Here is a 4154-nt window from a genome sequence, read left to right on the forward strand (position 1 = left end):
TGCTCTGCTGGGGGGGGGGGGGCAATGGCTGGACAGCCTTGCAAGGTGCATCCCTGGGACAGCCCAAGGGCCAGTGACAACGATGGCAGATGACCCCTCTGGTGGGGCTGTGACCCCTCGAGCACCTGAAGGCCCCAGAGATCAAGGCAGCCAGTGCTGGACGGGCAGCCTCGGCAGTGACCACAGCTAGCCACACTTGGCGATGCTCAGGGCTTCCTCCTGGCTCTGCACTCAGGGATTACTCCTGGTGGCACACAGGGGACCATAGGGGATGCTGGGCACTGAACACGGTGGCCACATCTGAGGCAAGTGCCCTCCCCCACTGTCCTTGTGCTCTGGTCCCAGTGACCGCAGCTTCACCCAGGTCTGAGCGCCTGACCGCTCCTGACCACACCCTGGGAAGAGCAGTCTCTGAGGTGGCCAGATGGAGAGAGGCCATACAAGGGGACACAGAGGGGCAGCAGCTTCAGAGACACCACAGGACCTGCCCGCCTGCCCTCCTATGCCCCCTCAGCCACTTCATTGTGGACGGCGTGTCACACCCCACACCACTGCCCTCAGTGCGAAGCTGGGGGCTTTCCGACAGAAAGCTGAGCTGAGGGAGCAGCCAGGAACTGGTGTGCTGCTCACTCTTGCATGAGCCCACCCCTCACCCACTCCTCTTCCCCAGGTGAGCCCACCCCTCTCCCCTCTCCCCTGCTGTGAGCCCACCTTCACTGTGGCTCTCCCTGGGACCCCCTGCAGTGCTCACCCCTTGCCAGTGGCCGGGAGCCAGCCTGGTCATCACCTCACTGCCTACCAGCCGCAGAAAGTGAGTCCACAGGTCTCCGCGCTGGCCCTCTGCGGTCTGGGCCACTCCTGCTGGGCTCCCGGAGTCTCAGCCTGGAGATGCCCGTGAACCCGGCCCCCTGGAGCACCTGCTGGTGCCAGCGGCTCCTGCCCCCGCACACACGTGCTGTTTGGAGAGCGCCAAGTAGGCTGCCAGGCGGGCAAACCCTTCCTGCAAAGCGGCCTGGGAGGAGCCTCCAGCCTTTGTTGGCTGCTCTGGCCTGGCGGTGACCAGAAGAGCAAAGCCTGGGGCGTAGGGTGGGGCGGGCTGGACGGGCACCCAGCCCCGTCTTGCCCTGCCCCGTGTGCGCACGTGGACCTACCGCCCCCCAAGCCCCCAGACCTTGGCTCTGGTCTCCGGGTGGGCGTCCCGGCCGCCCGTTTGCGGAGCTGGCGGGGAGCGCGGCGGGGCGCGGGGAGAATCCTAATGCCAGGGCCGGTGAGCGCGCGGCTGGCACAGGGACAGACCGAGCAGCAGCACCTCGGCGAGGGGGAGGGAGGCGCCGGGAACAGCGAGAACCCCGAGCGCCTGGGCGCCGGCGGGCATGCGCAGGAGATTCAAACCCGGTGGAAACCAAGCGCCTGGCATCGATCTGTTCTCGCTCCTTCCCCGGGATCCGAGGGGGGCGGGCAGGGCTCGGCCTGACCCTGGGCGGGCGGACACCCGAGCCCGGGGGGGACGCGGCCCGGGGCGCGAACTTGAGTCTCCGAGAGACACAGCCCCCTCCCACGCGGGCTCTCGTCCCCGGTGGGAAGGAGACGTCGGACCGGGGGTCGCGGCGCAGGCCCGCAGCTGCGGGGGCGCGGAGAGAGGGGCGAGATCTGCAGTCCAGGGGCCCCCAGCCCCGGCCCAGGCCTGGAGCCCGGCCTCTCCCAAGCCCCGCGCCGGACCCCACAGGGCGCACACGTGGGCTGGGCGCACGGATTCGGGCCTGGCACGGTCCAGCCGCGGCAGGTGGCCCGGGCCCGCCCCTCCCAGCTCGCCCCCCGCTCCCCCCGCCCCCGCCCCAGGCGACCCCTACCTCGCCGCTGCGCCTTCGCGCTCCGCCGGCGCCCCCGGATACCCCGGAGCCGCCGGGGTTGGGGGGTCTGCCTGCAGTGCGCATGCGCTCGGGCTCCAGCCCCCGCACCTGTGGGCGCGCTCGGGCCAGCGGCCGCCTCCGTGCACCTGTGCGAGTGCGGGTGTCCGCGCCCGGAGCGCGCCGGGGACTCTCCTGGAGGAGCCGGGAGGAGCCGGGAGGGGCCGGGGACGCGCCGGGCGCGCTCGCAGCGCCGCCAAGCCCAGCCCAGCCGGGGCGGGTCGACCCCGCCGGGAGCGCGCGCCAGCCCGCGAGGCCCTGGCGGGGGTCTCGGCTTCTCCCGGCCCTCGTGGGGAGGCGGAGACACGGTGTGGCGGCGGGTCCCGGACCAGGCCCGGCTCTCCCGGCTGCTCCTGCCCGGGGCTCGAGCCTCTCCGTAGACAGGCAGGGGGGCGCGCTACCTGCAGCTGCGCGCGCCCACCCGCTGCAGGATCCGCCACGCAGACCCGCGCGGGCTGATCCAGGACCCCAGGCCCGAGGCTCAGAGCGCGCGCGGGGAGCGAGGCACGGGCTTGCGGGGCGTTCGTCCCCTCCCGCAGGGTCTCCGTTGTTTCTTGAAGTTACTGCAAACGTATTTTAAAGTTCCCGCGGCTCAGCGCCACCGTGCATCCTTCCACAAAACACTGAACTTTATTCAGTCCTTGCAAGAGAAGCTTCACTGCCCCCGGACTCCATCCAGCATGCACTGGGCACACTGGTCACCCCCACCTCCAGCCACCGCCACCGGCTCCTGTAGTTGGCTCACTTTCTGCTCCCGGACATCCCATCTACACTCAGCCCTCAACCAGCATCCGCGAGGACCGGAGAGAGAGAGTACAGGGGGTAAGGTGCTTGCCCTTGCATGTGACATCAATCCTCCACAGCACAGACCATCCCCAGAGCAGCTCCAGGAGTGATCCCTGAGTGCAGAGCCAGGTTAAGTACTGAGTACGGCCAGGTAGGGACCCCACACACACACAAAAAAAAACCCCAAAAAAACACTTGAGGAATGAAGTCTAAACAATGGACTGAAAATATCCCTGCAAGAGCCAGAGATACAGCACAGGCGGAGGGCACTGGCCTTACACACTGCCCACCCAGGTTTGATCCCTGATACCTCATATGGTCCCCTGAAATCCCCCACTCCCCGACCTCAGGACTGATGCCTGAGCACAGTAAGGAGTAAGCCTGAGGAGTAAGCGCTGAGTCCTGCCAGGCATGGCCTGAACCAAAAACAGAAAAAAAAAAGTGGTCCTCCCACCCGGACCCCTTCCCGTAGGCGGAGAAGGAAGTGCCGACTCCTTGCAGACTTGAGATGTTTGATTTAGAACAGCCCCGCCCAGCGTGGTCCCTGGAAATGCAGGGCAGTGCCCCCCATGTGCAAGTGGGGTTCAATCTAGCTGCAGGAGTGCTGACCTTGGGGAGAGCTTTGCTCGGGGTCACTCCTGGCCACTATGCCTTGACACGATGGCCGCCAGGACTGAGCTGCTTCCCGCACATGTGTGTCTCAGAGAAGAGGCAACGGCTAAGAGTGTTTTCACAGAAATGGCTTTATTAACGGAATGAGTCAGCCGCCAGCCGTGGCCGGCAGCCGGGACCGCTGCTTTCACGTTTCCCAGATTCTGTGGAAACATTTGTGTCTGCTGCAACATTAGCGCTTTAAAGGCGTTTGTAAAGTGCTGAAGGGCCTCTCGAGGCAGGATGCAATGCAGCCCGCTCCAGAGAATGAGGGATGGCGTAGAGGGGCGGTCACCTCCCTGGCCGTGTCCCACGCCAGCAGGGACATACCACACTGACGGACGAGCAGTGTTCGGGGTGAGGGTCAGTGCCAACCCCCCGCGCCCGCCCACATCTGCAGAGACCAGCCCAGGGAGCAGCCTCCCGGCACGGACTCAGCCGCAGTAGCACCACAGGCTGCATTTGGTTCAGACATGTGAAGCGTCGATAATACACCAAGTCATTAACGGTTAATTTTAAATAGAAAAACACGATATAAAAATATTACTTTGTTAAAATATACAACCCAGGCCTGAGACCCCTGGAAAATCTTGTCTGTTCCGGAAAGGAGGTGCCTCCCCCCTCCCCCGCACAGGTGTGTGGTCCTGGAAGCAGGAGGCCCCCGACTGCACAGGTGTGTGGTCCCGGAAGGAGGCCCACAACCCCCCCACCCCTCTGCACAGGTGTGTGGTCCCGGAAGCAGGTGCCCCCCTGCACAGGGCCACAAACAGAGTTAAAAGGCACAGAACATAAACACAGGTACAGGACATC

At 65.5% G+C, this 4154-nt stretch overlaps 1 protein-coding gene across 1 annotated transcript in view; it reads right to left on the reverse strand.

Moving 5' to 3' along the window:
* The window catches only part of MYOM2 (myomesin 2), a 48742-nt gene extending 46831 nt beyond the window's left edge, over positions 1–1911 (reverse strand). Inside the window, exon 1 of the mRNA XM_056113984.1 lies at positions 1851–1911. The gene's annotated coding sequence lies outside the window, so the exon portion shown is untranslated. The remainder of the gene's footprint in view (positions 1–1850) is intronic.
* Between the last annotated feature and the right edge of the window lie 2243 nt (positions 1912–4154).

This window comes from Sorex fumeus, unplaced genomic scaffold (genome assembly GCF_029834395.1).
Source record: "Sorex fumeus unplaced genomic scaffold, SorFum_2.1 ptg000024l, whole genome shotgun sequence".
Classification (NCBI taxonomy): Eukaryota; Metazoa; Chordata; class Mammalia; order Eulipotyphla; family Soricidae; genus Sorex; species Sorex fumeus.